At 39.1% G+C, this 19900-nt stretch overlaps 1 long non-coding RNA gene across 1 annotated transcript; it reads left to right on the forward strand.

The window, feature by feature from the left end:
• The first annotated feature begins 1029 nt into the window (after positions 1-1029).
• LOC138842400 (uncharacterized) lies at positions 1030-12392 on the forward strand. Its single transcript, XR_011376878.1, has 2 exons — positions 1030-1128; positions 9734-12392. It is a non-coding gene; the product is annotated as an uncharacterized lncRNA (long non-coding RNA).
• The last annotated feature ends 7508 nt before the right edge of the window (positions 12393-19900 follow it).

Genomic DNA, 19900 nt, shown 5'->3' on the forward strand with positions numbered 1-19900 from the left:
GAAAGCCCTCACACAGAAACGAAGACCCAACACAGCAAAAATAAATAAATAAATTACTAAAACTCCTACCCCCAGCATCTTCTTTAAAAAAATAAAAGACCAAACTGAATGAATAAATCCGAATCCCTTGAGCACCTTCCAGGCTCACATCTGCCTTTACTTTGTGAACTTAGGGGTGGATGTTGGAACTTACAGCCAACTTTACTTCAGGTGACTCAAACAGATACTTGTACACCAATGTCGACGGCAGCATTATTCATGATAGCCAAAAGGTGGAAACAACTCAAGTGTCCATCAATAGATTAGTGGATAAACAAAATGTGGTATACACATACAATGAAATATTATTCACCCATAAAGAGGGATGAAGTTCTGAGTGTGCCTTTGAATACATGGATGAACCTTAAAAATAAAGTGCTAAATGAAATAAGCTGGACCTAGAAAGACGAATATTGTATGATTCTACTTATATGAGGTACTTAGAGTAATTAAATTCATAGAAACAGAAAGTAGAACAGAGGTTACTAGAGGGGAGTAAGGAGGAAGAGTTATTATTTAATGGTTATTGTTTTAGAGTTTCTGTTTGGAGTGATGAAAAATTTTGGAAATAGTAGTGACGGTTGCACAGCATTGCGAGTATACTTAATGCCACTGAACTGTATACTTAAAAAATGGTTAGAATGGCAAATTTTGTATTATATATGTTTTACCACAATAAAAGAAATTTTTTTAAGTACTGGATTACTTGTAAGACAATCCCCTCTCCCACTCTCTTTCCTACTCCTAATACAACTCATTCTTAATTCCTTTTCAGGTTTTGAGTCCTTCTGCTTTTTTAAAAAAAAACCCTGATTACTGTTTATCTAGGAATTCTCCTTTTCAGAGGCACATAACAGAGTGCTCAGCATGCCAGGCATGTTTTACATGCTGTCCCTGAGGCTGGAAGCAGAGTGATCATTTCTCTCTGTTACGTTAGACTTCTTAAGAATATAAATGGGTCCAGGGTCACAGAATTTTATGACTGGGTTGAATGCTTCCCTTCTCCCCCACTTCGACATCTTAACAGGAACGAAAGTTTAAAGAAGATACAAAAAAATGGATAGTGAAAGTCTGTGTCCTATTACTCAGGTAAAACCTTACTTGTGAATTTTCAACTTTTCTAGTATTGCCAAATTGCTCTCTAAAATAGCTGTACCAATTTATACTCTCACCAGCAAGGTATGAGAGTTTTGTGTTCCACATCTTTGCCGATATTTGATATTAACAGAGCATTTTCTGGGGGTAAGGGTAGAGTGAGGGTGAGGATTGGCTTTTTGTGTGTATTGTGTTATTTATTTAAATTTTTGAATTGAAGTATAACATGTTTGCAAAAAATGTCTCATATCAGAGACAGACACATGTTGGTAAATTATCATGCAGTGAGGATGCCCATTTTAGCATCACTCAAGCTGAGGGTTTATGCTTTTTGCTGATTTTATGGGGAACAAATAAGTCTCATTGTGGTTTTATTTTGTTTCACTAATTTCTGGTGAGGTTGATCATCCAATTTACGTTCAGATTTACTCTTTTGTAAATTGATACCAGCAGCTAACACTTCCCGAATGCTTCCTGTGTGCCAGATATTCTTCTAAGTGCTTTACTGTATCAACTCACTTAATCCTCACAGTGGTCCTATGTGGAATGCTGTTACTATCTCCACTTTACAGATGAGTAAACTGAGGTCGTTACATGGCTAGTCACTTCCCATAGTCACATAGTTAGTTAATGATGAAGCCAGAATTGGAATCTAGACAGTCAGACTTGGCATTTGGGTTTGTAGTCACTATGCTATTACTGTATAACTTCATGTACTAGTTATCTATTATTGCATAATTACTAGTTATCTATTATTGCATAATAATAGATAATTCCTAGACACAGCAGCTTAAAACAGGAAGCATTTATTAACTCATAATCTCTGAGTGTCAGAAATCTGGGAGTGGCTTAGCTAGGTTGTTCTGTCAGGATCTCTCATGAAGTTGCAGTCAGGAAGTCAGCTGGGACTTTGGTCGTCTGAAGATTTGACTGGGGCTGGAGAATTTGCTTCCAAGATGGGTCATCCATATGGCTATTGGATGGAGACCTCCATTCCTTGCCACAAGGACCATTCCCTAGGGCTGCTTGAGTGTCCTCATAACATGGTGGTTAGCATCTTCCAGATCAAGTAATCCAAGAAAGAGCAAAGAGAAAGTCATGATGCCTTTTAGGACGTAAAAGTCACACATAGTCATAGAAATCACACACACGCTTCCCATCATTCCCATCTTATTCTATTTGTTGGAAGTGAGTTACCAAACTCAACTCACACTCAAGGAGAAGGAAATTAGCTCTATCTTTTGAAGGGAGTATGGACAGAATTTGTGGACTTTTTTTTTTTTGGCTGCTTTGGGTCTTCATTGCTGCGCACGGGCTCTCTCTTGTTGCAGAGAGTGGGAGTTACTCTTCCTTGCAGTGTGCGGGCTTCTCACTGAGGTGGCTTCTCTTGTTGTGGAGCACGGGCTCTAGGCACGTGGGCTTCAGTAGTTGTGGCATGTGGGTTTCAGTAGTTGTGGCTCGTGGGTTCTAGAGCGCAGGCTCAGTAGTTGTGGCGCTTGGGCTTAGTTGCTCCACGGCATGTGGGATGTTCCCGGACCAGGGCTCGAACCCGTGTCCCCTGCATTGGCAGGCAGATTCTTAACCACTGTGCCACCAGAGAAGTGTGGACATATTTTTAAACCACCAAATATATTGCCTATATTCTTACGGTTTTATTTGTTTTTTTTTTTTTACTTTGTCTTTTGTGATTCTTTTTTTAATTAAAATTTCCCCCAATTTTATTGAGATATAATTGACATATAGCACTTTATAATACGTTCAGCATAATGATTTGACTCACATACATCATGAAATGATGACCACAAGAAGTTTAGTGAACATCCATCATTTCAAATAGATACAAATATTTCTTTGCTTGTGATGAGAACTCTACTCTCTTAACAACTTTCATATATAATATACAGCAGTGTTATATTTATCATGTTGTACATTACATCCCTAGCACTTATTTACCTTATACCTGGAAGTTTGTACCTTTTGATTGCCTTCATTCAATTCCCTCTCTTCCTGTCCCCTCACCTCTGATAACCACAAATCTGATCTCTTTTTCCTAGTTTATTTGATTTTAAAGTATAATTTACCTACAACACTATGTCCATCTTATATGATCCTTTATATATTCCAGATACACATTCTTTGTCGGATAAATGCATTGCAAATATTTTCTCCGAGATCTGTTGGGATTATGATTGGAATTGCAATGAATGTACACATTACTTTGAGGGAAACTAACATCCTTATATTACTGAGTCTTTCCATTCATGAATATAGTATATCTCTTTATTTGGGTCTATAATGCATCATATAATTTTTTATGATTTTCTTCACTAAAGGCCCTACACATCTTTTGTAAAATTTATTCCAAATTATTTTTAAAATTTATATTTCTAATTATTTTTGTCTATAGTATAAGAATATAACAGACTTGAAAACACTGAGTTAATATCTAGCCACTTTTGTTGAACTCTCTTATTACATTTTGGATTTTCTCCATAGTCAACTAGATTGACTGTAAATACTGGCAGTTTAGTTTCTTCCTTTCTAACTCTTGTGCCTTTTCTTTTTCTTGTTTCACTCTGTTAGCTAGACTTCCAATATAATAATGCACATACTCACTCTTAAGAGAAATCCCTTTCTTAAGTTCTTACTGAAGAGAAATTCTTGCCTGAGGAGCCATCTATAACAAGTAGCTTTTGCTTCTAGCCAATAAAAAACAAAGCAAACAGAACCAACCAAACAAAAATAAATAAATAAATAAAAATAAAACATAAAATGAAAGCCAAAACAAGAGAAAAAATCCAGAATTGTCAACAATATCCATTAACAAGGAAATGAAGGAATAAGCTGTGACATAGTCATTCAATGAAGAGTTATACAGCAGTGAAAATGAATAAGACTACATGTATCAACATAGATAAGTCTCAAAAATACAATAGGAGGGGAAAATGCAAATTGTTGATGAATACATACCATGTGATAATATGTTAAAATATGGAATAATATTATACCTTGTATGCCACATATACACAAATTGGAAGGATTGGGACCAACTAAACATGGTGTTTACTAGGTGAAGGGAATGCTACTGGGGGTTTCAGCTTTATTTGTTTTGTATTTCTTGTGGATGGTGGTACATGAGTCTTGGTCATATTATCTTTTTCTAAGACATCACATGAGGGAAAGAAAAGAGAATTGCAAAGTATTATGCAGACAGAAGTAGCTGTCAAAACGCAAAGCTTAATCATGTGGGCTCTGCTGTGAGACTATTTAGCTTCAAATTCTGGTGCTCCCCCACTTATTATATTACCTTGGCCAAATTCTGTAACTTCTCTGTGCCTTAGTTTCCTTGTCTATAAAAATGAAATTTAATAACATTACCTAATTTTTTTCTTCTCTATTTTTAAAAAATTGAAGTATAGTTGATTTACAATGTTGTGCCCATCTCTGCTGTATGGCAAAGTGACTCAGTTATACACATACATACATTTTTAAAAAATTCTTTTCCATTATGGTTTATCCCAGGAGATTGGGTATAGTTCCCTGTGCTATACAGTAGGACTTTGTTGTTTATCCATTCTATATGTAGTAGTTAGCCCCAAACTCCCAATCCCTCCCTCCCCCACCCCCTCCCCCTTGGCAACCACAAGTCTGTTCTCTATGTCTGTGAGTCTGTTTCTGTTTTGTAAGTAGGTTCATTTATGTCATATTTTAGATTCCACATATAAGTGATATCACATGGTATTTGTCTTTCTCTTTCTGACTTGCTTCACTTAGAATGACAATCTCTATTTGCATTCATGTTGCTGCAAATGGCATTATTTCATTCCTTTTTATGGCTGAGTAATATTCCATTGTATATATGTACAACATCTTCTTTATCCACTCATCTGTCAGTGGACATTTAGGTCGTTTCCATGTTTTGGCTATTGTCAACAGTGCTGCTATGAACATAGAGGTGCATGTATCTTTTTGAGTTATAGTTTTGTCCGGGTATATGCCCAGGAGTAGAATTGCCTGATCATACGGTAGTTCTATTTTTAGTTTTCTGAGTAACCTCCATACTATTTTCCATAGTGGCTGCACCAACTTACATTCCCACCAACAGTGTAGGAGGGTTGTCTTTTCTCCACACCCTCTCTAGCGTTTATTATTTGTAGACTTTTTTTTTTTTAATTTATCTATTTATTTTTGGCTGCGTTGGGTCTTTGTTGCTGCATGTGGGCTTTCTCTAGTTGTAGCGAGCCGGGGCCACTCTTTGTTGTGGTGTGCAGGCTTCTCATTGCGGTGGCCTCTCTTGTTGCGGAGCATGGGCTCTAGGCGTGCGGGCTTCAGCAGTTGTGGAGCACAGGCCTAGTTGCTCTGCGGCACGTGGAATCTTCCCTGATCAGGGCTTGAACCCGTGTCCCCTGCATTGGCAGGCGGATTCTTAACCACTGTGCCACCAGGGACATCCCTGTAGGCTTTTTAATGATGGCCATTCTGACCGGTGTGAGGTGGATAACATTACCTGTCTTATAGGAGAATTGAGATGATAAACAAGGCCATACGAACCACTTATGAAGCATTGAATAACAGTAGCTATTAAAACAATCTTCATAGCTGAGAGTGCATTTCTGCATTTCTTTGACATGCATTTCTGTGACGTTTAAAGCAAGAGGCCACATTCTGTGCTCTGGTGATGGAGAGATGCTCTTGAAGTTGAATGCCAGCCCTGAATTTTATTTGTGAGTACCAAGGTGAAATTGTTAACATGGTATACTTAGACATATAGGACAATTCAAATCTATCCGGGCCGCCTATGTTTTTATTTGGTAAATCTGGCAAACCTGGATGTGAGGGAAGGGCCCTTGAGGCATGAAAGAGAAAGGTGACTATGGGAAGTATCACAGAGTTCAGTATGGCCTTGGCATAATATGGGCATGGGGAAAGTAGATGTGCATTTGTATTTCGTGTGCGGGTGCAGTGCGGAGAAAAGAAGCATGAAGCAAAGCTGAAAAATAGGTAGAATCCAGGGTTTTTTAAGCCTCATACCTTTTTTCAAAAATTAATTAATTTATTTTGGCTGCGCCGGATCTTACCTGCAGCATGCAGGATCTTCGTTGTGGCATGCATGTGGGATCTAGTTCCCCGAGCAGGGATCTAACCTGGGCCCCCTGCACTGGGAGCACGGAGCCCCACCCACTGGACCACCAGGGAAGTCCCAAAGCCTCATATCTTATACTATGGAATTCATACTTTAACCTGTTACCATTGGAGAAGCATTGAGAGATTCAAGGAAAGCAGGGAAGTAACATGAACAGATTATTGTGTTAAAAGATCCCCCTGGAGTCAGAATGGGGTGAAGGTGAGAAACTGGGGGCGAGTGGGCCAGCAGCTACAGTTTAGGCAAGCTGTCTAGGTAACAGTCTGGGTAGGAGGTTGGAGGCTTAATGGAAACTGTGGGAGGTGAGGAGTGCCCAGATTTAGCTGATGCTCAGGGGCAGACTTGGCAGAATTTGACACCATTTGGATCTAGTGGTGGTGAGGGAGGTGGAGGCACTGGGTGGATTCTGAGGCCGGTGCCTTGGCACGCAGGTGAGCGATGATGACTTTTTTAACAAATAAATTTATTTATTTATTTTTGGCTGCGTTGGGTCTTCGTTGCTGCGTGCAGGCTTTCTCTGGTTACAGCGAGCCGGGGGCCACTCTTCCTTGCGGTACATGGCTTCTTATTGCGGTGACTTCTCTTGTTCGGAGCACGGGCTCTGGCATGCGGGCTTCAGTAGTTGTGGCGCACGGACTTAGTTGCTCCGCGGCATGTGGAATCTTCCCGGACCAGGGCTCAAACCCGTGTCCCCTGCATTGGCAGGCGGATTCCTAACCACTGCGCCACGAGGGAAGTTCCGAGCTATGATATTAACAATGGCGAGGCACAGGCTGAGGAAGGCGTTTGGTGAGAGAGGGACAGTACCTTCAGTTCTGGGAACGCTCAGGTGGCATTTCCTGGAGCAGAAGCAGGAGAAAGGTGGGGTTTGCGGGGGGGGGGGCGGGGGGGAGCTATCATTGTCTAATGTGGCTGCAGCCATGGGGTCCCTGAGATCTCCTCTGGGAGAGAGGAGCCTGAGACGGGTATTTGAAGAAGCAGAGGGAGACCTGGGAAGATAAGTATCCCTAAGTGAGGTGAGGGGTAACAAAAGGGGTGTCAGCTATGAAATCAGCCAGAGGTTAAGCTGAAAAGAGGCCACGGGCTAGCTAGGGTGTCGCTGGTGACCTTACAGAGAGCAGTTTCCCCCAAGCGCTTCAGGGCAGAAGTCAGAAGGAAAGATGAATGCAAAATGCTTGGGGCCCAGTGTTCTTCTTTTTTTTAATTTAGATTTTATTTTATTTATTTACTTTTTAACTTTTTTTTTAAACATCTTTATTGGAGTATAATTGTGTTACAATGATGTGTTAGTTTCTGCTTTGTAACAAAGTGAATCAACAGAGAAGAGACTCAAAGCACAGAGACGCTGAGTGATTAACAATGTGATTATTCACAATGCACGGCAGCTGAAAATTTCCTTTAACTTGTTTTAGGTTGTGCTCTGGCATGAGAGGCTGACTCATGTTTAGCCCATCTCCCCCCATTTTGTTGCAAAATCAACTTTGTTTCCCCCTTCCCAATATTTTTCTGAGAAAACAATTTTATGTGTCTTTAGTAATAATGTATTCTATACCCTAAATAAGAAATTCTGCCCAGCCCTTAATGAACTGCTGAATTTTTCATGACATTGTGCATTGGGGAAAACCTATTCAATAATACAATTCTTGAATGATAAACATAAAATGTAGAGAATAAAAAATAATTAAGGAGACAATTTTACCTCTCCTGTATGACAAATTAAATCCCTAGACATGATTTCATTAAAAAAAAGTCTCCTAACTCTCTTGTTCATTGTTGTATCTCAGATCCAATCTTGTGCCTTGCACTCAATAAATATTTGTCAATGAATTAAAGATATCACCCATTTGGTATTAATCATATGTTGCTTTGCATTTAAAATGAATATGTTTAATAAGTCATGGGGATGTAATTGTGCAGCACAGGGAATATAGTCAATAATGTAATAACTGTGTGGTGACAGATGGTAACTAGACTTATCGTGGTGTCATTTTTAATGTATAAAAATATCAAATCACTATGTTGTACAATTAAACATATAATATTGTAAGTCAATATTACTTCAATTAAAAAAATCAAATGAATATGTTTAAATCTCACTCCAAATGAGGCTGTTTCTTCAATGACTATGTTTAAAACTTTATCACCAGATTTTTTGTATCCCTGAAGTCAGGATCTATAAATTATATCTCCTTGCATCCCAGATCTGGAACTTGGTAGGTTGAACAATGCTTCTTGAATTGTAGAGCAAATCACATTAGCTATAAAATGGTAGCACCTATATGTATATTTATAGCTAATACTAACTAAAAACTTCCTGCTGGCTTTTGTGGATTCCCTTTTGTCCTAGAGCACCAAACTTAAAAAAATTATGAATGATTGTTGGGAATTCCTTGGCATCCCAGTGGTTAGGACTCAGCGCTTTCACTGCCGGAGCCTGGGTTTGATCCCTGGTGGGGAAACCAAGATCCCGGAAGCTGTGCAGCGTGGCCAAAAAGAAAAAGAAATTATGAATGATTGTTGAATTTTACCAAATGACCAATCTCTAGATAATCATATATTTTTCTCTTTTAATTTGTTAATATGGTAAATGACATTAATTGTTCAACTAATGCTAAACTGATTTTTATTCACATACGACAACTAACTTGGCCATGAGAGTCTTTTTGTTTTGTTTTCAATGAGTTTTTGTTTTTTGCAGCGCTGGATTCAGTTTGCTAATATTTTCAATATTTTTAAACCAACTTTATTGAAAAATAATTTACATAAAATACACCCATTTTAAGTATATAGTCTGAGGAGTTTTAATTAAATATATATATTTGTGCAACCAATACTGCAATCAAGATATAAAATATTTCCATTACCCCCCAGAAGTTTCCTTGTTTTCCTTCTGGTCAGTGTCCTGCAGCCTTGGGTCTGGCAATCCAGTGGTCTGTTTTCTGTCATTATAAATGAGATTTTCCTTTTCTAGATCTCATATAAATGGAATTATGTAGACTGTGCTCTTTTACTCAGTATAATTCTTTTAAGAGTCATCCATGTTGAGTGTATCAAGAGTTTGTTTCTTTTTTTGATGAGTAGTATTCCATCGTAAAGCTATACAGGCATACCTCGTTCTATTGTACTTCACTTTATTGCACTTTGCAGATATTGCATTTTTCACAAATTGAAGCTTTGTAGCAACCCTGCATAGGGCAAGTCTATTTTCCCAACAGCATTTGCTCACTTTGTGTCTCTGTGACACATTTTGGTAATTCTTGCAGTATTTCTATCTTTTTTATTATGATTTATATTTGTTATGGTGATCTGTGATCAGTGGTCTTTGATGTTACCCTTGAATTGCTTGGAATGCCATGAACTGTGTGATATAAGACAGTGAACTTAACTGATAAATGTTGTATGTGTTCTGACTGCTCCACTGACCAGCTGTTCCCTCATCTCTCTCCCTATCCTCAGGCCTCCCTATTCTTTGTGACGTGGCAACATTGAAATGAGGCCAATTAATAACCCTACAGTGGCCTCTAAGTGTTCAAGTGAAAGGAATCATTGCACGTCTCTCACTTTAAATCAAAAGCTAGAAGTGATTAAGCTTTAGTGAGGAAGGCATATTGCAAACCAAGATAGGCCCAAAGCTATGTTTCTTGCACCAAACAGTCAAGTTGTGAATGCAAAGGGAAAGTTCTTGAAGGAAATTAAAAGCGCTACTCCAGTGAACACACAAATGATAAGAAAGTAAAACAGCCTTATTGCTGATATGGAGAAAGTCTTAGTGGTCTGGAAAGAAGGCCAAGTCAACTACAACATTCCCCTAAGCCAAAGCCTAATCCAGAGCAAGACCCTAGCTCTCTTCATTTCTATGAAGGCTGAGAGAAGAGAGCAGGCTTCAGAAGAAGTTTGAAACTAGCAGAAGTTGGTTCATGAAGTTTAAGGAAGGAAGCCATCTCCATGACCTAAAAGTGCAAGGTGAAGCAGCAAGTTATCCAGAAGATCTAGCTAAGATAACTAATGAAGGTGGCTAAATTAAACAACAGATTTTCAGTGTAGATGAAACAGCCTTATATTGGAAGAAGAGGTCACGTGGGACTTTCATAGCTGGAGAGGAGAAGTCAGTGCCTGCCTTCAAAGCTTCAAAGGACAGGCTGACTCTCTTGTTAGGGGCTAACGCAGCTGGTGACTTTAAGATGAAACCAATGCTCATTATCATTATGAAAATCCATAATCCTTAAGAATTATGCTCAATCTACTCTGCCTCTCTATATAAATGGAGTAACAAAGCCTGGATGACAGCACACCTGTTTACAACATGGTTTACTTGAATATTTTAAGCTCAGAGAAGAAGATTCCTTTTAAAATATTACTGCTCATTGACAACGTACCTGGTCACCCAAGAGCTCTAATAGAAGAGTACAAGGTTCATGTTGTTTTCATGCCTGCTAACACAACATCCATTCTTCAGCCCATGGATCAAGGAGTAATTTTGACTTTCAACTCTTATTTAAGAAATCCATTTTGTAAATCTACAGCTGCTATATATACATAGTGACTCCTCTGGTGGATCTGGGCAAAGTAAATTGAAAACCTTCTGGAAAGAATTTGCCATTTTAGATACCATTAAGAATATTAGTGATTCATGGGAGGAGGCCAAAATATCAACACCAACAGGAGTTTGGAAGGAACTGGTTCTCACCTTCATGGATGACTTTGAGGGGCTCAAGACTTCAGCGGAGGAAGTAATTGCAGCTATCATAGAAATAGCAAGAGAACTAGAATTAGAGATGGAGTCTGAAGATGTGACTGAGTTGCTGCCATCTCATGATAAAAGTTTAACAGATGAGGAGTTGCTTCTTGTGGATGAGAAAGAAAATGGTTTCTTGATATGGAATCTACTCCTGGTAAAGACGCTGTGACAATTGTTGAAATGAAAACAAACGGTTTAGAATATGACATAAACTTAGTTGATAAAGCAGTGGCAGAGTTTAAGAGAATTGACTGCAATTTTTAAAGAAGTTCTACTGTGGGTTAAATACTTATCAAACAGCATTGCATGCTACAGAAAAGTTGTTAGTGAAAGGAACAGTCAATCTGTGAGATGTCAAGATGTGGCAAACTTCATTGTTGTCTTATTTTAAGAGATTGCCCCCGCTACCCTGCCAACCTTTAGCAACCACCATTCTGATCAGTCAGTAGCTGTCAACATTGAGGCCAGACACTTCCCCCACCAAAAGATTATGACTTGCTAAAGACTCAGAGGATGGTTAGCACTTTTTAGCAATAAATCATTTTTAAATTAAGATGTACATTTCTTTTTTAGACATAATGCTATTGAATACTTACTAGACTACTTCTACTATAGTGTAAACATAACTTTTATATAAGCTAGGAAACCAAAGAATTTGTGTGACTTGTTTTGTTGTGGTGGTCTGGAACTGAACCCATGATATCTCTGAGGCATGCCTGTACTACAGTTTTTTATTCATTGAAGGGGATCAGATTATGCCGCTTCAGAATATGCCACTTTGGCATAAGGATTATTTTGATCTGAAGGCAATTGAGAAACAGCAGATGTGGAAAGAGTTTTCTGCCCTCCTATCTGCCTAAAAGCAGGGCATAAATTTCCCTTTGTGAAGGTGTCTTCCCTGCTCTCTCCTGTATCAGGAAGGGAAAAACAACACTTATTACTGGAGACAGAAAGTTGACATCAAGATGGGTCTTCACAATAAATATTACTAAAATAACTTTTCTGTTAGTTTCCCGTATGTTTACCTTCTCATAATTTACCTCCCCTAGAAGCCCAAAGCCCCTTTCCTATGTCTTGCCATTTCTTCACAATTTATCACTGTTTCTTAAGATGGTATATATAAACCTCAAATTCTAACCACCCCTTTGAGTTAGTCATCACTGAATTCTCCTGCATGTATATGCATTACACACATAAATAAACTGTTTTTTTTTCCCTCCTGCTAATCTGTTGTTTGTTAGTTTAATTTGCATGTCCCAGCCACCGAATCTAAGAAGATAGAGGAAAAGTGTGCTTCCTCCCCAATACCATTTACCTTTTGACAGACACTTGCATTGTTTTAGGCTTATGCTATTATGAATAAAGTTGCTATGAATATTCATGTACATGTCTTTATGTGAACAAATCATTTCTCTTGAGTAAATGTCCAGGAGTAGAGTTACTGGGTCATATGATTAGTATATGTTTAACTTAAAAAAAGAAAAAACTGTCAAAATGTTTTCTGAATTAGTTGTGCCTTACATTCTCACCAGCAGTGTGTAAGAAGTCCAGTTACTTCACATCCTCTCTTTAACACTTGATATTGCCAGGCTTTGGTTTTAGCCATTACTGGGTGTGCAGTGGTTTCTCATTGTGTTTTTTTTGTTTTGTTTTTTTGCGGGACGTGGGCCTCTCACTGTTGTGGCCTCTCCCGTTGCGGAGCACAGGCTCCGGACGCGCAGGCTCAGCGGCCATGGCTCATGGGCCCAGCCGCTCTGCGGCATGTGGGATCTTCCCAGACCGGGGCACGAACCCGTGTCCCTTGCATCGGCAGGTGGACTCTCAACCCCTGCGCCACCAGGGAAGCCCTCTCATTGTGGTTTTAATTTGCCATGATGTTGAGCATCTTTTCATGTGCTCCTTGGTCATTCATATATCTTCTTTAATGCACAGTCTGTTCAAATCTTTTGCCTGTTTAAAAAATTGGGTGGTTTATTTTCTTGTTACTGATTTTTAAGAATTCTTTAGATATTCTGGATAGAAGTTCTTTGTCACCGAAGTATATTGTGAATATTTTTGCTATGTGATTTCTCTTTTCTTTCTTTTAATGATCTCCTCTGAAGAGCATAAAGTTTTAATTTTCATGAAGTCCAATTTATTATTTTAAAAAATAGTTTGTGGCTTTTGTCTTTCCCAAGGTCATGAAAATATTCTCCACTGTTTTCTTCTAGAAGTCTTATCATTTTAGGTTTTGGACTGGGATTTATCTCAGACTAAAGGTATGAAGTGGACATTTTTTGGCTCGCATGTGTCAGAAGTGTTGTTGTGAACTGCGTATCCATATCATCAGGGATTTGGCTGTTGGGGGGACAGCAACCTGATCAGCAGGGAGCATTGACATTCCTTGCTTGTGACCAAGAAGAGTCTATGTGGTGTTCCTTTAGCATCATATGAAGGTCCATTTCCTTATCAACCATTCTCCTAATGCTTTTAACGACTGTCAGTCAATAGTCAATTCATTCATTTATTGAAAAACAAATCAATAATTTCATTAGGGGCTGTGAAATGAAAATTTTTAATTAATCCTGTTATTCCTTCTATATTTACTAGCTGGCATTCTTCTGTAAAATAGAGCCATTTGGCTCTCCTAAAATACATTTTATACTAGAAAGCCAAGGTAAATGCTTAATTTCTTCCCTTTACCAATTTTCTCAGTAAGAATTTGGTTTAACAGCTTCCTTAGAGAGCGACAAATGAGTTCCTCCTCCCCCACAGCTTTATTTTTTTCAATACAATGGAATTTTTGGTTTTAATATAGTCAATGTGTGTCATTCAACTATAATCATTCTTTTTGATGCTTATAAGCCCTTAAGATCCTCTGCAACTTACTCCTGTGTCTTTTTTTTTTTTTAAAAAAGAATTGGCTTTTTATTATTTTTTATTTTATTTATTTACTTTTGGCTGTGTTGGGTCTTCGTTGCTGCACATGGGCTTTCTCTAGCTGTGGTGAGCAGCGGCTACTCTTCATTGTGGTGCGTGTGCTTCTGATTGTGGTGGCTTCTCTTGTTGCAGACCACGGGCTGTAGGCGCACGGGCTTCAGTAGTTGCGGCACATGGGTTTAGTTGCTCCGCAGCATGTGGGATCTTCCTGGACCAGGGCTCGAACCTGTGTCCCCTGCATTGGCAGGCGGATTCTTAACCACTGTGCCACCAGGGAAGTTCCACTCCTGTGTCTTTTTGTTATGATCCCATTAATCTTTGCAAGTTTCCCTGGTTTCAAGAACTACAAAAATGTCACAGGCTCCCTTTGTATCCTTCCCGTCCTCCCTCTGAATCAATTCTTTCTCTAAGGAGTCCTCATTTCTCTTCATGGGAAATGGTACTAGAGACCAAAATCAGGATACAAGTTGTTTTTATTTTCTTGCCAGTTTATGGATGCATTTTAAAAAGTAAAAAATATTTTATATACAATATTGTATATTGTTTTTGAGTTTGTTTTTGGCAGGAGTGTTGTTCTGGGTACTAGTGTACCATATTGCCAGAAATGAAAATTTTCTTACTGAATATCCAGTGTCAAGCATTTTACTACACAAACTATTCTCACATCAGTGAAATGTGGTGGAACTCTTATTATCATGCTCATTTTAAAGATGACAAAATGAGACTGAGAGACTAAGTGGCTTACCTCAGGTTAAGTGGCAGGGTGGTCTTTGGAGCCGGGCAGTTGGACTTGGGAACATGGGCTTGTTACCACCATGCTATGATGCTGTCCAGCTGCTCAGAAGTATTACTCACAGGAGGCTTGGCAGGAAGTAATTTACATGGCATCGATTGACTTGCAAGAATTTTTTTTTTTGAGAAGCAAAGCTTACGAAATATGCAGAAACAGGTTTAGAACAAACAGATAAAGATGTTTCTGTAGAATCGGAAAATCGTCCTAAATAATCCTCCTTCTTTCAGTATTTTATACTGCCAACAGAGTTAACCCTTCTGTTGTGACACTCCAACCAATCCTCCTCTGGTCACTCTCAAAACTGAACACACCTGACTCCAGAATGTCATTATTTTTTAAAAATTGATATATACAGAAGATTACATGTAATTTGATGTTAGTTCTTAAGCATAACAATACAATGAATACTGTGTACCCACCACCCAATCCAAGAACTAGGATATTACCAGACACTTATATCAATGTTTCTCTATCCTAATCCCCTACCTCTCATCCCCAGGCCCACTTTTTTTTTTTTTTTTTTACTGTTATTTATTTATTTTTTATTGAAGTATAGTTGATTTACAATGTTGTGCCTATCTCTGCTGTACAGCAAAGCGACTCAGTTATACACATATAGACATTCTTTTTTATATTTTCCATTATGGTTTTTCACAGGGTATTGAATCTAGTTCCCTGTGCTATACAGTAGGGTCTTCTTGTTTATCCATTCTATATATAATAGTTTGCATCTGCTAACCTCAACCTGCTACTCCATCCCCCACCACCACCCCCTCTGCCTTGGCAACCACAAGTCTGTTCTCCAGGTCTGTGAGACTGTGTTTCACAGATAGGTTGATTGGTGTCATATTTTAGATTCCACATATAAGTGATATCATATGGTATTTGTCTTTCTCTTTCTGAGTTACTTCGCTTAGTATGATAATCTCTAGCTGCATCCATGTTGCTGCAAATGCCCAGGCCCACCTTTGAAAGTAAAATATGGTCTTAGCTGTCATGTATGTCTGTTTAAGAACCCTATTGCTCACCTTTGCTTGTTTGGTGCACTGTATAAATGATACATAGTCTTCTGTCACTTGTCTTTCCCCCCTCAGCATTGTGTTTCTAATATTTATCCATATTGTGTAGCAGTGGTTCATTTTCTCTGCTATATCTATCATGTTGTATCGTGTGGATATACAATTTATTGATCTATTTTTCTGTTGGTGACCGGTTGGGTTGTTGCCAGTTTTTTTGCTATTGCAGACACTGCTCTGATCTTATATACGTCTCTGGTACACAAGTGCCGAGTGCAAGCATTTCTTTGTGATGTACAGCCGGGAATGCAATTACTGGGTTGGAAGGTATGTGAGTGTTCAGCTTGGCAAGATAATGCCAAACAATTTTCTGAATTGATTGTACCAGTTTATACCTTACCACCCATTGATCCACAATATCTCTAATAGGTGATCTTGTCAAACTTCTAAATTTTGCTAAACTCATAGGTATAAAATTGCATCTGATTGAAATCCTGGTTTGCTTTTCCATAAATCCTAATGAAATGAGCATTTTTCCATATTTTTATAGGCCATATATGTTTCCTCTTCTGTGAAAAGCCTGCTTCTTGCAGTTTTTTTGACTATTTTTAATGGATACGTTATAATCCACCACATGGTTAAAATATAATTCAATCAGTCCTCTGATTGATATTTTCCCAATATTTTGCCATTATAAATTAAACTGACATGATGATCCTTTGTGTACATCCAAGATTATGTCTTTCAAATAAATCTTAAAAGTGGAGCAGGCTGTGGTGGCAGATATGCTCATTTTGAAAAGGTTTTGGTATACACTGACAAATTACCTTCTGAAATGGTGGCCCTCTACGTGGAGAGATTTGTCTTTTAAACCTGTGATAGAATTCACCTGTGAAGCCATCTTGTCCTGGACTTTTGTTTGCTGGAAGATTTTTAATCACAGTTTCAATTTCATTACTTGTGATGGGTCTGTTCATATTTTCTATTTCTTCCTGGTTCAGTCTTGGAAGGTTGTACCTTTCTAAGAATTTGTCCATTTCTTCCAGGTTGTCCATTTTATTGGCATAGAGTTGCTTGTAGTAATCTCTCATGGTCCTTTGTATTTCTGTGGTGTCAGTTGTAACTTCTTTTTCATTTCTAATTTTATAGATTTGAGTCCTCTCGCTTTTTTTCTTGATGAGTCTGGCTAAACATTTATCAATTTTGTTTATCTTCTCAAGGAACAAGCTTTTAGTTTTATTGATCTTTGCTATTGTTTTTCTCTTTTCTATTTCATTTATTTCTGCTCTGATCTTTATGATTTCTTTCCTTCTACTGACTTTGGGTTTTGTTTGTTCTTCCTCTAGTAGCTTTAGGTGTGAGGTTAGGTTGTTTATTTGAGTTTTTTCTTGTTTCTTGAGGTAGGATTGAAAAATCTAAGCAGTTTTATGGCTTTTGACAAAGTTGCTGTCAGCTTAAAGATATAGGGAGGTCCTGGGAGAAGCTGAAAGGGAGTGAGGCCATTCTCTCAATGGCTCTTCTGAGGAAGGTGGAGAGTGAGCATGAGTTTGGAGTTGAGTGTGTGGGTGCATCAGACCCGATCCAGCCAGAGAAGAAGAACCAGTGGCAGACATAGACAAAGAGACTTGGCCTTATGCAATCATGGGAGCTGATTACACGGTCTCTGTAAGGCTGTTGTCACTTGTCTGTCTGATGTAGGAGCTTGCAGTCCATGGGGCAGATGGTCAGGAATTGAAGATGGATGGAAAGATGGGGAGAGTGAGGGAAGTGTGGGCCCCACAAGCATGTGTGAGAACTGAACCCACGTTAGTTTTTGTTGCCGCTCACCTCGATGGTGTGGGCCTCCCTTGGAAGCCCAGGATCTTTGTCAAGGACCTAAACACGCACACCTGGCTCAGGCGTCAGAGACCCTGAAGGTGGGAACGGGAAGGTGGAGTATTTGCAGGTCCAGCTGCTGTTCCCAACAACAAGGTGAGTCAGCAGATTAGCAATGTGTGTGCGTCTGTGCGTGTATGTGTGCGTGTGCAGGCAAGGATTTACAGCTGCGGGCTTGTAACAGCATAAAAGACACTGTCTCATTCCTTACCCCATTCAGCCCTCACAACAGTCCTGTGAAGTTGGAAGTGTAATTGTTTCCAATTTATAGGTGAGTCAAATGAGATTCTGGAAGGAAGGTGGCTTGCTCATTTATCCAGGGAGAGATGGAGTTGAGGCTGCTTTAGGTCAGCCAGTTTTCATTCATATGAACCCTGCAGTGGAAGTGCTGAGTCTTAACCGCAGGACTGCCAGGGAAGTCCCTAGGACAGGTTTTGAATGTCTAATTCCTGCAGTTTCCCTACAATCTGTGGTTGCTCAAGTTGGCTCTTGCTCTATTAGGGATAAGAAAGAGATCGATGAACATATAATTTACACATGACAATAGTTTTTAATAGAAATCTTGGCCTTTTCTTCTTTGTGGCTTATTTTGGTAACATCAGCAGTTCAGTAGACATGTATAGGAAATAGGTTAGCTTTTTAAGAAAATGGAGTGGAAGTGTTAGGGTATATTGTATTTATCTTTGATTTCTTTTTTTAGTTGATCAGAAATTTCTTTTAGTGAAAATGAGAATCTTTGGCTTATTTCAACTCTTGAAAAATGAATGTGGGGATGCTGAAAAGAGTATTTTATTGACTTATGTAATTGACATATAACATTAGTTTCAGGTGTACAACATACTGTTTCAATATTTGTATATGTTGCAAAATGATCACCACAGTAAGTCTAGTGAACAGTACTTTTAAATATAAGGTCAGTCCTAGTTTCTTCCAACTGGTCAGTGATATGGAAAAGGAAAAGAGCTATGCAAACTGCATTCTCTAGAAGCAGGTACTGGGACACAGTTTGAGTGCAAGGTGATTAATAAGGGTCGACACCTGTAAAGGAAGGGGCTGGGACGCAGGGGGCAGAGAGAGGGGGCCCACCTAGCAGGCCTAGCAAAGCCTTGGTCAATCCAATGGGTCTCTCTGGAGCAAATGTTGTCTGTCCTGTGTCAGGCCAGGAAGTTGGGCCTTTCTACCCTGCCTTGACTGTGGGCTACTTGGGGAAGGTGTTTACCATGGGTGAAGAGGCTTTTGGAATCAACCTCATGCTCTGCAGCTGGGCTGCAGGTTCTCCTTGAGGGGATCTGGGTGGTGCACCTCCATGGCTGCTGCAAGACATGTTACAGATTAAAAAAGACTTAAGGGGGCTTCCCTGGTGGTGCAGTGGTTGAGAGTGTGCCTGCCGATGCAGGGGACGTGGGTTCGTGCCCCAGTCCGGGAAGATCCCACATGCCGTGGAGTGTCTGGGCCCGTGAGCCATGGCCGCTGTGCCTGCGCGTCTGGAGCCCGTGCTCCGCAACGGGAAAGGCCACAACAGTGAGAGACCCGCGTACCGCAAAAAAAAAAAAAAAAAAAAAAAAAAAAAAAAAAAAAAATAGACTTAAGGAACATTAACCAAAGGCAGGGGATTCCTGATTCCAAGAAACAACCATAAGAAGACATTTTTGAGACAATGGGGGAATATCGACTGGGTATCAAATGACAGGATCTATTATTAATTTTATTGGTTGTGATAATGATATTGTGGTTATGATAGAAAATGTCCTTATCTGTTAATGACATATCTTTAAGTATTAATGGTGGTATAATAAGATGTCTAGAAAAACAGTAACAGCAACACAAGTGGAAGGGTTACTGGTGAAACAAGAATGCTAAATTGTTGATAACCATTAAAGCTAGAGATGGGTTCACAGGGGTATTTTATAGCATTCTATGTATATATTTGAAATTTTAAGCATAATAAAATTCTTTTTCTCTTGGTAAAAGAATTATAATAAATAGAGTGGGCATATGTTATTGGGTGTCTCATATTCTAGAGCTAGACATGAATCCAGAAAGAAGTCAAATTGAGTACCATGTTCATCTGCCCTGTTCAGGAAACAAAGCATCCTGCAATGTCAGCGCATAGCTTTCAGTGGAATTTGAGGATTTCCCTGAGTGAGGCCGAATGAATAACTGGGAAAGGAAAGATTGAAATAATAGGATGGCAGTAAGGCAGGGAGAAAGAAAACTACTTAATTCTGAGAGCATCCAGCCACAGTACTAGGGGCGTTCCACACTTCATCTTATTTAATTCT

Source organism: Globicephala melas, chromosome 17, assembly GCF_963455315.2.
Source record: "Globicephala melas chromosome 17, mGloMel1.2, whole genome shotgun sequence".
NCBI lineage: Eukaryota > Metazoa > Chordata > Mammalia > Artiodactyla > Delphinidae > Globicephala > Globicephala melas.